The sequence below is a fragment of the Pararge aegeria genome, chromosome 3 (genome assembly GCF_905163445.1).
Source record: "Pararge aegeria chromosome 3, ilParAegt1.1, whole genome shotgun sequence".
Lineage (NCBI taxonomy): Eukaryota > Metazoa > Arthropoda > Insecta > Lepidoptera > Nymphalidae > Pararge > Pararge aegeria.
The window spans coordinates 20756808-20773293 of NC_053182.1; the positions used below are offsets into that span (position 1 = coordinate 20756808).

A 16486-nucleotide genomic window follows, 5' to 3' on the forward strand; every position below is an offset into this window, starting at 1 on the left:
AGTAATCGGGGGTAAAAGACTTGGAAAATTTTCCGGCAGAGGAAAAACACGCCCTACATCAGGTAACAATTGTAAAGCGAAATATGTAGGTATTTTCCAGAATTTTCCAGAAAATATGTCCTCCTTATCTTCACTCTTTAATGGCACTCCGCATAATTTGCTCAGCCGTAATGCAATTTCGACGGTAGCCTAAATAAAAGCCTAAGGCTGGGTACACCTGAACGACCCGGTTTCACTCCGGCTGGTTTACTACAAATTCTAATTTAATCTTCATGCAAATTGGCAAATATTAACCAGTCATTCTAAATTGTATCGTTCACAATGATTTTTCAATTATCGCGACGTACTGACAGCTTATTGCAGAGCACAGAACTCCTTTTCAGAGTGAGAGAATTATGGACCTGGATTATTTTATAAATGCTAAAACAAGTAATATTTAATTGAGCACTCGATAATTTCATAAATCAAATTGAAAACTTATTTTCAAACTTCATTTCATGAGCACAAGGCAACAACGAACAATACTTGAGTCGATTCAGAACAGACTAGGCTCATGTAGCTGATGCAATGGGAAACTAAATTCAGAAAGTCTTGTTTATTCAATATTGCATATTTTATTCATGGCACAATTCAAAGGCAAAGTCAAAAATATCCTTATTCAAATGGGCCCATAGGTGGCACTTTTGATATGTACATTACATGAGAAGTACACGGTAGTGAGATAATAGCGATAACCATCTTCGTAAACTTAAAACTGAAGCTACGAGGGTTCAAAACGCGTCCTGGTCTAAAAATAAGCCCACAACAAACTTAGCCGGGTGTTTTTTTTTTGTTATCACCACCTCACATTGTAATTAAAATGTATTAGAAGAGCAACCTGGTTAGAGCAATAATTCATACTTAAGCTTTTTTATCGATTACGTAGTCCTTTATACTATAATTCCTTTATACTTAAAAATTACACTGGTCTGATATTTTTAGATAATTGACGGACGCTGGTCGACTACCTGTGAGTACAAAGGCCATCACTGTAACCAGAGCAACACTTTGCAGGGCATGCAAGGAACATTTTCTACAGAGTGTTATCCTTATGAGCCGATAATTACACCGGCAACCTCGCCTTTCGGAAGTATGGAGGTGAAAAAAGAATTATTACATGATTTATTATTCCTACAATATTCCATTTTCTGGAATCCATTCTAAGGTCAATATTTTTTCAGAGAGGCTGTTATACACATCTAACTGCCCCGAGTTTTATAACTTCGAACCGGTCCGTTGTTAAACCGGTCGCCGGACGTCATGCATTTCAAGCCTTATTATAATTCAAATATGGAACAATAAGGAGCATAATCGCCTGCGCGTGGAACCTTCGCCGTCACTGAAATATGTGGAGAGAGATACGCGGTCAGCGCGACACGCCCTCGGCACGCCGCGGCAATTACGTCCTTAACGACTTATTGCCTTCAGCGATGAAGCTTCATTTGCCTTATGGGGGTTCTAAACTAATATATGAGCGTTTAACTTTTCCCATACTCGTGTTACTGTTTGTATTATAAATATCGTTATCATCCTAAACAATTTTACATTGCTGAGCACGGGCGTCAACTCCCACAGGACCAACGGAATTAGACCATCTGCTGCACTGTGGGATGGTAGGCTTTAGTAATAACCTCTGACGCTAAAAATATTATCAGTGAAACGTTAGAGTAACTTAGTGATAACAATTGGAACCGATCACAAAGTTTGCTCCCTGAAGCACGGAACACGGAATATAAAGAGTGAATAAAGCTTTAAGGTTGCCCGTGTTCAACTTCTGATTAGTAAATTATTTGAGGTTCGGATTAAGTATCCGCTATTCTACACAATAAACTCCGACCCATTGCGTTGCATTGCCCACCCAGCAGTTAATTCATTTTGTTTGCATCGCGGCGTGATGTAAAATAGTAATAATTATCTTTATTTATTTATCTGTTTATACTCTTTATAGTTTATAGTATGCAATACTACAAATTAAAAAAAAAAACAGATGAAGAATAAAAAAAAAACACAGACAGAAGCAGTGTACAAAAGGCCGCCTTATCGCTTAGTAGCGATCTCAAGACTTGGACTATTAAATGCAAAAAGAATAGCCAAATCCGACTACCAACCGTTCCAGAGACTAGCGCGTTCAAACAAACAAACTTTTCAGATATACAAGGACAAGGTTTGCAGACTATATGTAGGACATACGTTCCACAAAACATTTCCGAGTTACATCCGCAAAGCACCTACCAACTTCCATCCCAGTTCCATCGTATGAAATTGTTGGGAACAATCCTGAACGATTTTAAAAATAAAAATTCCTTTAGGGACACGCGGCTTACATCCGATATTTTAAAATTCACAACGCTCTACGCCGCGGAGGAATTCAACACCTCCTGTTCGAATTGTTTCACTCTTAAATAGGATTTCATCTGAAAATGAAAGTAAACTCAAAATTACTTTATTCAAAAACGTTTAGAGTGCATTTTGATGCATCAAAAATACTCAACTTATAAATGCCCCAACCCTATCATAGGCTTCCTCTTTTTGTCGCGGAAATGCGCAAAAGCGTGGTCCAGAAACCAAGCGATTAGTAAGAACGCGGTGGTTTTTTCGGCCCGAGTCCGATTTAGACATCGTGCCTCCCGTGGCGTGGTTATATCCATGAGGATTTCCCCACGAAAAAAAGGCCTCTTCTTTCTCTCTCTGTCTCTATTTGAAGAAAGTTATCTTAAATTTACTAAACATAAAGTTGTAACGAATTACTTATCGTATTTTCGCTGTGAAGAACTTCATAGTGACATCAAAGTTGTGGTGGACTACGGCCTTAACCCTTCTCATTCTGAAAGGAGGACAGTGCCCTAAAGTGACCTGGTAATAGACATATAATGATAATGATATTCTTTGTGAAACTGGTTACATTATTATTTACCTGTCAATGTAGCTACGCTTACATATGTGCGTACAACATAATTGACACCAATTAGTTTTAAAATAGAGCACAACTGATTTTATACACTTTAGATATCTTTTGTCAACAATCGCATTTTTTTAATCTAGTAAACGATATACGTTGTTACGGTTCTGACAACACAATGGTAATAAATTAACACATATCCATCTGCCACAACTTCCTTTTGGAGGAAACACAATACTTGTAATATTAAGATTTTTAGGGTCACCAAGAAGAAACTTCTGAATTTTATGTACCTTTTCTATTATAAATCATAATTCATGACCTAAAGGTATGTATCTAAAGCATAATTTTATTAAGGCCTGAATTTTCGAAAACACTTTAAACACATCACTTGCGTCCAATGCAAAATGCATGACTCGTAGTTTACAGAACAATACATTTGAACATTTTAAAAGATGATTTAAAAATATATTAACAATTCTTTTTTAAAAATTCGAATAATTGTTTTATAAATATAACCTAAAATAAACTATTTAAAACTAAATAAAATCTAAAACGTCTTCGAAACCACCGCAGCGAGGTACAGTTCCTAAGATGCTGGCAGCATTGCGCCTTTGGATGGCCAAACTACACATATCATAACATTTTAAAATGGTTGGTTTCATGAAAAATTCTTTTTTTTTTTTTTTTTAAAGTATATAGACAAGTGCTTGACTGCAATCACACCTGATGGTAAATGATGATGCAGCCTAAGATGAAGCGCGCTTGCCTAGAAGATGCCTATTCACTCTTGATTTGAAGGTACCCAGATTATAGGTATCAGGGAAGACGGAAGATGGGAGGGCATTCCAGGCCTTTGCGGTGCGGATCAGAAAGGAAGAAGCAAAACGCTTCGTACGTGTTGATGGTATTTCAACCACGTAACGATGCAGATTCTTTCGGTGCCTCGCAGTTCGATGGTAGAAAGGAGATGGTTTGACCAAATCGAATAGCTCCTGAGCACACTCTCCGAAATGTATCTTGTAGAAAACAGCCAGACAAGCAACCTTGCGCCGGTGTTCAAGGCTTTGAAGTCCACTGACTACAAGGTCGTTGCCAATGAGTCTCCTAGCACGACGATCCACCGAATCCAAAGCATCGAGCTGGTACTTGGCAGAGCCATCCCATAAATGGCTGCAGTACTCCATGCACGACCGAACCTGAGCTTGGTACAGGGTTAGAAACTGTTCTGGCGTGAAGTAGCGCTTAACTTTGTTGAGGATGCCAAGTTTTTTGCCAGCAGTTTTAGCTTTGGACTCGATGCATTGTCCAAAGCTTAGATTGGACGAAATGCTAGGAGCTCAATACTATTCGTGATTGGCACAGATACATTTCGGAAAGTCGGAGTTAGGGGGAACGGACTCCGTTTGGCGGAAAACAAACACGCTTGGGTTTTGGAAGCATTAAACTGTACCAGATTAGTGTCACCCCAATCGGACACCTCGCTTAAGGCCAGATTAACGCGTTCCACCAAGGCCTCTCTGAGCACAAGAGTTTCGTCTCCACTAGCTCGTGGACTGGACATGTATCTAACCGTCACAGTGCTGTCATCTGCATACCCAAAGATGCCGGGTTTTAACAGATCATTTATATGCAGCAGGAAGAGCGTAGCGGAAAGAACCGATCCCTGAGGGACACCAGCGTTGATGGCCATTAGGTCAGACGAGGACCCATCGACGACAACCCGAAAAAATCGTCCACTCAAGAAATCAGCGATCCAGTTGCAAAAACTAGTGGGTAACCCGTAGGCTGGAAGCTTGTGCAGAAGATCTGTTCCAAAATAAAATGTTTCGCTGGCTACATCTCAAGTGAACACGTTATATAAGCCGCACCTCATTCTATCTGCAGCAGGAATGGAGTTACAGCAGCGTGTGACATTTTTGGCAGGCAAACAACGCCAACGTGTCTGCGGTGTGTTTTAAAAATAGAGACACAACCGTCTCTATATGGGTGGCTTTTATTTTCACTCGTAGTATAAAATTGGCTATTAATATCACATTTGAACGTAACAAATTGGTTGCACATGTATAAAATAAACTTTTTACAGCAATTTGGTTGAGCTCTATGGATAGAAAAGGCGATATTAGGTCATGTAAAATTTGTCTTCTTCACTAAGTAGTTCAATACTACTTAACTGACTAAATATTTTCAGAAAACATGACTTCGTAATCGGTAGTAGTTTAAATAAAAACAAGACACACCAGAAGAACTTAAAAAACCATCACTTGACTCTAAAATACTGTTTACTTTAATGGTTTTTAACTTGGTCTAAACTTAAATACATATAAATAAAAAATAAATAAACTACAACAATACATACATAGCCATTTAGCCCAAAAGTAAGCGTAGCTTTAGTTATGGTTACTAAGATAGCTTATGAATATTTTTATGAAAAATATGCATGAATACTCATAACATACAAATAAACACCCAGACACTCCGAACCCACAGTCCGAACCCCAGAACCGGCAAAACTTAGTTATTAAAAAAAAAAATGTTTAGAATGCCTATAAAATACACTTTTAACCAACTATTTAGAAAATTCCAACAAAAATTTCATCCAGTTTGTTCGCATTTAATAATATTAAAGGTATTAAAAGATCTACTCGAAGTGCAACCCACTTTTTATTTCACAGTCAATCAAATAATTACTTAGTAATTTTCCCCCACTGATGGATGCAGGTTTCCTTTAACAAGATAGAAACGAAGACTTAGAAATAGTAAAGCTACTTGTGGCGGAGTTCTTTCGGGGAAGTACTATCGCCTACTTCTGCCGCTAAGCAGCTTTGTTGTAATGCTGTGTTCCGATCTGAAGAGCTGGTTGCTGGTGTAATTACAGGCGTATGAGGCTTAACACCTACGCCTCCAATTGATGGACACATTGCGGAATGTTACAGCACGTCCTACAGCCTTGCACGCCCTGTGAAGCGTTGCTCTGTTTATAGGCGATATTTTTCCACTTATGGTTGGTTCATCATTGATTACTATATAAAAAGACCCAACAATGTGAAATGAAAGAAAATAAGTTAATCTTATTAAACAGTTAATCTTATTAAGTTAATAGCACCAATTAAACCCCATTTACACCTCATAATAGCGAATCGTGCTTTATTAAAGAAACATGTTTATAGCCTCCACATGAACTAAGTTTTAAGTCTCTTTTTTAAGAATAGCACCCCTCCCAATAGGGGTGTACGTGGCGAGGGGCGCGGGGGGTCGCAGAGGGGGGCGAGGGGTAAGCGAGGGTATCGACCGCTCCATTATACGGCCGGGCCGTTCACCCGCCCGCTACGTCGTAGTAGCGTCGTAGCCGAAATCAACGTAGCCGCGATGCTCGTAGCTGTAGGCTGTAGGGCCTAGCCAATCTTAGAAGAACTTTTTTCTTTGCTACGTAAAAAATAGGTATAACAAATTAATTATTCTTATTTTTACGCGTAACATAACGGTGAAAATGTAAAATACAACAAAAAATATATAGTCTTACTCAGCCGTCCTTACGAAATGCAATGCAATGTAGACATATTAAGTTTCACTGGTAAACCCTTGCTTTAAGAAGCAGGTTACGTTGTATACGCCACTACGCATTGGAACAGTGTGGTTAGTCTACGCTCTCAATCATTTTCTTTCCTATAAGTGAGGTGAGTGAGTGCTCAGCTTTGGGATGATGATGAGAAAATAGCAATCCTACCTTACTTAATATTAGAAACGTAAAAGTGGGTGTGTGGATGTATGAGTGTTTGTTACTCTACGGATGTCAAAATCTACGGATACGGATTTGATTGAAATTTGGAATAGCCATAGATTATACCCTGGACTAACCAAAGGTTTTACATTTTAACCCGGAAAAATACACGTACGAAAAACCGTAAGTCCATTTGTGAAAAACTAAATTTCACGTCGATACAGCTACAACCGCACTGAAGCGTATCGAACTTTGCCATTTAGATTTAAACTAGCGGTGGCCCGCGATATTCCTCGCAAAGAACAAGTATTTACACCGACCTGCAATTATTAAAAGATACGTTTACAAACCTATTCACTGATATCGTAGCCTCTAGTATGTTTATATCCCTGTAACTATTTTTTTCTTTGGTGTACAAAAAAAGTCTATACATTCATTCATTCACTCAGGGTAACACCGCGAGGCGCAACTAGTTTTATGACATACATGTTACACCAAGAAATAAAGTGCTCCTGTGGTATTTTTGAAAATAAAAGCGGACAAAGACGCGGGTCACATGTAATCTATTTATATTTTAAAGTAATACAAACATCAAAATAATAAGACTCTTAAGGTAAAGATAAGTCTTTCTCTTCGACGAATCAAATTAAAAGATAACAACGAAATAATCCTCGTATATTATGCACAAATAAAGGTAAGGTTTTCAAAGGGCCCTCCGACCCCTCGCCTTTCAGGGCATTCATACATAATTCCGAGGCGACTATTAACAGCTGTCCGGCTTTGGGAATATTATATCATTTGTATGGTGGAATCATTATCTGTCCGATCTAACGCAAGGACTCTGGTATTATACGTGATTACATTTTGTAATTTCTATTGTACAAGTGAACTGCCTCATTGGTGCAATTGTTAGCATGGATCATAAGTTTCCAGGTATGATTCCCAGGCCTTATGAATTCGAAATTCTGAATAGCCCGGGATTAGAACTTATCTCCTAAGGTTGTCTGTGGTGAGAGTTGTTTAAGCTAGCTGGCATCATCAATCTCAGACTAAAAATCTCGGTCTTCAGACGGCCGATTGGCGCAGTGGGCAGCGATCCTGCTTTCTGAGTCTAAGGCTGTGGATTCGATTCCCACAACTGGAAAATGTTTTTGTGATGAACATGAATGTTTTTCATTGCCTGGGTATTTATCTGTAAATTATTAGAGACCAGATATTCTATGCAGACAAAGTTGCTGGTATCCGCTTGTTATAGACTAAACGTGCAAATAAACAAATATAGTCAACTGAAAATTTAACGCTTCCGTAGTTTTGTAATAATGGCCCATTACAATAAAAATGGTGGTAAAAAGCGTCCAATTTGAATTCAGTGCTCAGTGAATTCTGTATCTCATCTCGCAGCCCCATTGTTGAAGGGAGAATACTTCACGCGCTGAAACGAAATCAATTGTGGCCATTCACTCCTTTACTAACCGATTGCGTAGAAAGAGGTTGTGAATTCCACTCGTATGAACGTATGTACCTATGAATGAATAAATTAATGAATATACTTTTATTACACACCACAAAAAGTAAATTAATAAAAAAAGAAAAGTATAACAAAACAACGGATAGAATTTGGCGGCCTTATCGCTTCATAGTAATTTCCTCAAGGCAACCAATGGCGACGATAAAAAATTCAGAAAATAGTTAGTTGGTGCATATATACATATACCCATAAAATAAATATTTCATTACTGTGTATGTGGAAATATCGAAGAATGCTATATGCTATAATTGTTTGGCTAAGATATTTAACGCTCGGTCCCTCAACGCTGTGAGAGCGTGGTAAAGGGGCAGCTTCTTATGAGATGCCTCATGGGCATCGCAGAAGGGAAGGGCCGGTGTATTCTTAGGAGAAGCTTCCCAATATGTGCGGAGGGTGGCCATCGAGGGCGTTTTGTTGGTTTAGAATTCCACATAACCCGAGCTATCCCCCAGGAAGCCGTGTATATAAGGAGATATTCCCACGAACACAAACAAAAAAAGGAATATTTTACGCTGAATTCCGTGCCATGCAGAAGAACGGAGTTGTCAAGAATCAACAAGTATAAAATCTCGTATCTAAATCATACATTGCGACAAGACACTCAAGGTACCAAGGCACAACTTTGGAAGGCATAAAAGCGATTGTAAAGTATTTTGTATGAAAACATCAATGATGCAACTTACTCCTGTATTCGGACTCAAACAGTAAATACCTCTTGGTGTCTGTTGCAGATAAATATCGTGGTAACAGGCGATATCTGACGGTTGACAACCAGTCATTTCTATAGAACAAAAATCATTATTTCAACGCAATTTTTTCATGGTTTTGAGTACAAAACTATTTAAAGAATGTTCGATTTGAAATTATATTATGTTTTTTAAAATATAAATAAGACTTTTCTTACGTATATTTTTTGGTATTATATAAAACATATTTACGACTTACAAGTAATAAATATTGTTTAAATTTTAGGAAACCGAAGTTTAAATGGAATACAATCTTTAATTATTAAGAAATAAGTATATCTTAGTACGCATAACACTAGCAACGCTTACTTTGGAGATAGATGGCGTTGTGTGTATTGTCGTAGTATATTTATTTATTTATTAATTTGGCTACCAAGTGCCAATGCCAATATAAGGAGGTTCATAACCCTCCATTGGTATAATGAAACCTACTCCTTAATGTATCGCCTTCGCACCGCTTGGGATATTACGGGGTAATAACCAAGGATGATGTTAGTTGTGATCGCGTAAACGCATCACGTCGTGGCCGGGATCAGGGGGTATATTGCCTAATTTCTTTCTTAATAGCTTATTGCGTTGAGGGTCGACGTAGGGTTGTCAAAAAAGAAATAATTTTGTTCCTTTTCAAATCTCGCCCAATCTCAATTTCGGTAAACCAATTATATGAGAGCCCCCCTTGTAAAATAGCGCTGAGACATGAGTTCGAATCCCTGCCTCTACATTTCTAAGTTATGTGCGTTTTTTTAAGCAATTAAACGGTGAAGGAAAACTTCGTGAGATTTCCCCATAATGTTCTGTGGTGTCCACCAATCCGCACTGGGCCAGTGTGGTGGAGCCTAAGCCTTTTTCATTGTAGGAGGAGACCCTGTAGAGGGCTAGTAACGGGTTGATGATGATCATGATGATGAATGATTCAGAAAGCGAAATGGGAGAATTGAAATGTTATAATAGGGTTACCAGATATGGTGTGATATCAAATGAACTGCCAAACAACCCGAACTAGGTATGAATACGAGTAGAGTAGGTACAGCTATCACTTCTGGTTCGAGAATACTTCATCAATTACTCACCACAGTGGCATTGCTATCGCAAGGTCCTAGCTGTGTAATTCTACATGCACAACATAAGAAAGATGCACAGGCGTTCTTAAAGCCATTGAATTCGAATTCGACGGCTTCATAAAGTTAAAATATAAATAAATAGATAAACTTAATATATGCCTAATAAATAAATATATGCAATATGCTGCTTTCTGAGTCTAAGGCCGTGGGTTCGATTCCCACAAGACAATGATTGTGAGATGAACATAACGTTTTTCAGTGTCTGGGTGTTTATCTGTATATTATAAGTATTTATGTATATCCCTATCCCTATCCCTACTAATATTATAAACAAGAATGTAAGTTTGTTTGTTAAGCTTTCACGCAAAAACTACTTAACCGCTCCTCATAAAACTTTGTACACATATTCTTGGAAGTGTTAGAAGTAATATAGGATACTTTTTATCCCGACATTAGGCTCGGTTCCTTTGGGAGAGGGGATGAAAGTGTTTGACGATTTTACACCATCAAAAAACAAAATCAAACGCAGTCGCGTTTGATTTTGTTTTTTGCGTTATTCATAAAAATATTCATCAGTCATAACACAAGCTACTCTTACTTTACGGCTAGATGGCTATGCTTGTATTGTCATATTAGATATGTATATAAGATATCAATAAATACATTCTGAAGTTTTAATAAATGTTTGTGTATACTTGAGTGCGTTTAGAGACGGTGCTTGTCGCACACTTTTTTTGGGATATTTGTAAGTGTTGTCAACCCTAACCTATAGGGCTGACTCGATACGGGTCGCGGTCAGCGTGCTATCGACAGAGTGATTAATTAACCGCCGTGATTAATGTGCGCCGCGAAAAAAAAAAGCCAATCAATTTTAGGTCCCTCCTACACCCTAGCTGAGAGGCTCAGGGTAATCGTCACACTTTTAAACATTGCCAAGGGAATGGGCATTTTATGGTGCACAGAGGATTCGAAACGGCAAAGTCGAAGTAACGAATGAATGAATGGATGAATGAATGAATGACCGAATGACTATACTTTTTTTGCACCCCACAAAAAGTACATATAAATGGAACATTTTATTCCACTATAAGTGGGACCCCTACGCATATACGTACGTACGTGCTCTACGTACAAGGGCAGGTTGCAGCCGACCAAGTACGGAGACAAGCCCAGGGAAAGAAAAAGTAGTGGAACCCGTTGCTGTATGTGTAAAAAATTAACTACAGAACTATGATATCATAAATTGAGCCATCTAGTATTGAAATATTTTATTTTGTAACTTAAATTACGCTGGAACTTGCATTTATATTAGATTTCGAGTTCTGTTTGCAATCATTAATTTAAAATCAACAATGAAAATGGTACTATTTCGATAATTTATCAATGGCACGCAACGCAAACACATATTTTTTATTTCACTACAAGTTGGCCTTTGACTGCAATAACACCTGGTGGTAAATTTTAATGCAGTCTAAGATGGTAGCGGGCTGACCTGTTAGAGAGGCAGGCATTAAACTCAAACCCTTATTCGGCTTCTACGTGACACCGTACCGGAAAATCACTTAGCATGACTTTGTTTGTAGGGTGGTAACCACCTAGACGTCCGGGAGGTATGCAACGGGTTCCCCAGGCGTTTAACAAAGCCAACAAGAGGGACATGCCGTGGTGGTTTTTAGTTTGGTTATACCCCTTTAGTGGGGGGAGTCCCACATAACCTCCGTCCTGCCCAAGGGTCGGAGGTAGCAATAAAGCTTATCCACCACGCCAAAAAAAGGGGTGGTAACCACCACGGCTGAAGCCTCTGAGAGAAAATTCAGAAGTTAAAAATCCCAGAATACTACTGCCGAGAGTCGAACTCGGATCGCTAAATAAGTGAGCAAGTCTTTGTCGGTAGGGTGGTAACCAGCTACGGCCGAAGCTTCTCAGGGAAAATCAGATATTAAACAATCCCAAAATACCATTCCCGGGGGTGTGCGACCCCGGGACCTCCAACTTAAAACTATAGAGCTCACCGCTGGGCCAGGAGGTCGTCATCGATAGGAACTGTGTACACAAGACGCTGGACACAACTCTTGTTTAATATTATAGCAGACTTTCTTTACTGGATAAATTATAAAATGGACAAGAAGATTTAGATTCTTAGACTAAAAAACTTACAGAGAAAAGAACCTATTGGTCTAAATCTGAAGTATATATGACACATGTAGGGCTGTCATTCGCGTCACGAGAAAGTTCTGTCTTCCCGTTTCTCGTCTTATTTCTATAGATAGACGAGATACTAGCGCTGTTATTGAGAAAAAGAGCCTCAACAGATTGACGGTAGGACGTTTAGACAGACACACAATGAAGTGATCGGAAATGAAGGGCCCTTTAAAATAGGTCAAATACATAAAAAGGGCCCGTTCTATTTCTTTTCATTACGCATATTATAGCGCAGTGGGTAGGAGCTCGACTCCATTTTCGTTAGGCCGAGTTTGAATCCCAGAACGCACCTCTAACTTTTCTAAGTTATTTGCATCGATCACTAATAAAAAGCTTTGCTATGTAGCGATAAGGCCACCAAATTGTACTCTCTTTATATGTATTTATATCTTTGTAACTACTTTTTTTTCTTTGGTGTACAATAAAAGTGTATTCATTCATTCATTCATTCAAAAAGGTTATTTGCGTTTTAAGTCATCAAAATATCACTATCACACGTTGAAGGAAAACATCATGAGGAAACCTGCATGCCCGAGAGTTCTACATAATGTTCTTAAAAGTATGTGGAGTCCACCAATCCGCCAGCGATGCCAGCGTGGTGGACTACGGCCATTGGCTACCCTTCTCATTGTGGGAGGAGACCCGTGCTCTGTAGTGGGCTGGTAATGGATCGGTATGATGATGATGACACATATTATTAGAATTCGGTAATCATATCTTATTTCCGCTTGAAACATATCTGGAGTTCCAATAATTAGATTTTAGATAATAATGACGTACCTCTGCCTAAATTTAAGATTAAAATTATTGAATGGCTTATGCTTCATCAATTTTATTCAGTAGACGAATATCTAAAATCAAAGGCTTAAATTATTGTATTTCTAGGTTTATATTTTGGTTTACTTTACATGATTTAATTTTAAGTTGACATTGTAATTTAATTTCATAATTTTTGATACACTGACATTTTGTATAAATTGGAAAAATAATTTTATAATTAAGGTGTTATTATAATTTGCATGCCATAGAATGGCAGATTGTAGCACGTAACTTGTTATGTTTTAGTATAAGATCAAATTTGTTAACCTGCAATCACGCAAATAAAGATTTGAATTTGAATTTGAATCTCAATTATAAGTAGTAAGATAATGATAATAAAACTAAAATCTGCATAAAACTGATTCTGTTCTGGCATTTTTTTACGACCTCCCTGGCGCAATAGTGTGCGCTGCGGTTTTCAATGGGAGGTCCCGGGTTTGATTTCCGGCAGGGGCAGTTTGGGAATTCACAATTTCTGTATTTTACTCTGGTCTGGTATGATGGGAGGCTTCGGCCGTTATCGCATAGCGGTACGTCTTTGTTGGTTACCACCAACAAAGACGTACCGCTATGCGATTTAGCGTAGATGTCGTGTGGAAACCGATTAGGTATATGGTTGTAATATAACTGTCATACGCCCTGACAGGTTAGCCCGCTACCATCTTAGAATGCATCAGCACTTACCATCCGGTGAGATTGCAGTCAAGGGTAAATTTGTTGTGGAATAGAGAAATAAAAAAAATGTGTCTTTGATAAATTATCGAGATTGTACCATTTCTTTCGGTTGTTAAAGATTATGATTGCAAATTGAAGTCGAAAACTAATTTAAATGCAATTTTCATGTCAATTAAAGTTACAAAATAAGATATTTCAATACTAGATGACTCAATTTGTTCTTTACACTTACAGTTACTGGTTTATTCAATTCACGTAATAACAGTTAAACCAGTTGGATGAATGTACAGACATATGCAAATGACGCATCCTGTAGGTGTACTTCCTCTATGCTCATCAAATCTGACGTAATCTAAAACATTACCGTAAATATCTTACACACTGACGGACAACTTCAATGACAGAAAACTATATTTGGGCAACGTTTTCCTTATATATTAGAACCTTTAGACGGCTTTAGCTGTTAATCTATCTAAAAGTTAAATTATGCTATATTTTCAATTTCTCGGAATAAAAACAATTTGAAAGAATGAATGAATGAATTACATTATTGTACACCACATAAACATATAGAAATATTGAAAATAAAAATTTAACGAAAATTATAATACATCTTAGCGCTACATAGCGATATTTTCCAGGCAACCAATGGCGTAAAACACAGCTCAAGAAGAGAGGTAGGTGCTGCATATAACCATTTATATTGGCATATATACCTATTTATACATAAATACTATATATACACTATAAAAGAATATAATAGAATAAGAAATAAAAAAATCTTATGTCCTTCTCAAGGTGGTATGAAACTAAACTGTATCAAGAGTGGTGCAATGTTAGAGCTGAGCGTAGGTTTCAAACATTATTTCAAGCTGTACCAGGCTCAAGTGCGAACAAGCGTGGAGTGCTGTAGTCACCTGTGGGATGGCTCTGCCAACTACCAGCTTGCAGCTTTAGATTCGGTGGATCTTCGCGCCAGGAGAATTATAGGTGACAAAACGATTACACAGGCGAAACTACATAGTCTCCAGCACCGATGCAATGTTGCCTGTTTACCGGTTTTTACCGGATATAGTTCGGTGACTATGCTGTGGAACTTCACAATCTTATTCCTCCTTCCCCGTTTTACCACAGAACTTCGAGACACCGTGAGCGGTGGCATCCTTATTTGGTTGATATTCCAACACGCACGAAACGTTTTTTTATTCACGTTTCTGATACGTACCGCTAAGATGTGAAACGCCCTCCCGGCAACTGAGTTTCCTGTCACGTATAATTTGGGTACCTTCAAGGCTAGAGTGAATAGGCTTCTTCTAGGAAAGCTTGCTCCTCATCATTGCTTTCTTACGGGCACGATTGTCGTCAAGCGCTGGCCTATCGTCAATAAAAAAAAAGCCTGAAAGGGTTAACGTAAGGGAAAACGAAGAAGGATATTGCGTATATAACATGGCTTTCTATTTTTGTTAATTGCAGGTAACTAAATAGGCTTTTGGTAATAAACATAATCTTTAAAAAAATAAAATATATTATATTCAGCTTTTTCTCCTTAACCATAAAGATACGGAGAATGCCTATTTTAAGGAGTTAAACCCTTGAAAATATCTTTTTTACGAAAAACAGAAATTATAAACCGATGAAATCGCGGGCATCAACAAGTGTAACATGACGGACTCGTGTAAAAAAAATATCTCATTTGTAATCTAGATATAGTAGATACAATCGTGATAAATGATAATAGTGTGGGAGCTAATTTACCATGTAAACCATTACTGGTACAAATCTGGTTAAGTTAAAAAAATTATTTATGCAATCACGTTCAGAGAATTACGTTATTTTAAATTGCATTTGTTAAGCAACGTTGGTCCAAGGCCGATAACTAGAAAGTAAGACTTTGGCGATTCAAATGTGGCCTTTATCTTTACTCCGTGAGCGTTAAGTCGCTAGCAAATATTTTTTGTGTGAACATAATGTGACATATCAGCTAATCCCAACTTTTTAATTGTTTTCTTTGTTTTTAGGATTTCAGGTTCGCCAATTTAAAGTCTAAGCGCGATCACCCTATGCCTATGCTGGCACAGATTGTTTTCTCCTTTTCTGAGATTGAAGTTTCCTCTTTTATTCTATATATTAATAAGCTAAATTATATATTAATTAAGCTTAATTATATAGATGAGAGAGGACATTACAATATATTTTAAATAACAGAATTAATCTTGAATAATAATAGATCAGCATTTGTTACAAACCTGATCTGGTATTACAAATCACTCTCTGTGCTAATTCCCAAGCTGATATTTAAGTTTATTATGGAAAATATACTTAATCCATAACTATTATAAAATTTACGAATCCTACCCTTTCGATTACCGACTCAATGGGATTTGGCTACTGAATTTAATGTGATCTTGTAACCATAGTCCTGATTTCATTTTGGGCTTTCAAAATTATTGTTTTCGGGTTTTATCACTTGCGATAGGTAACTTACTTTTGTACCAAATAATATAGATTATCGGGCATCGGCATTCCTTGAAGGTTTTGTAGGTTTAAGTACAAAAAGACTTTATGATTTATCTTTTTAAAGCATTGACTTCATTATTCAGTATAAATTTTAACTTAGAACCTAAAACGCGGTGATAGCTTATTCAGAGATTTGGCCTTCCTTTTTTTACCGAGTTCGATCCCTGGCACGCACATTTAACTTTCAGAGTAATGTGCGTTTTTTTTAAATATGCAATTAAATAACTGGACTTTAACTCGGAAGGAAAACAACGTGAGGCATTCCTAATAATTCTACAT

At 37.7% G+C, this 16486-nt stretch overlaps 1 protein-coding gene across 1 annotated transcript in view; it reads right to left on the minus strand.

Moving 5' to 3' along the window:
• The window catches only part of LOC120637261, a 116968-nt gene that overhangs the window by 50692 nt on the left and 49790 nt on the right, over positions 1–16486 (minus strand). The window lies entirely within an intron of this gene.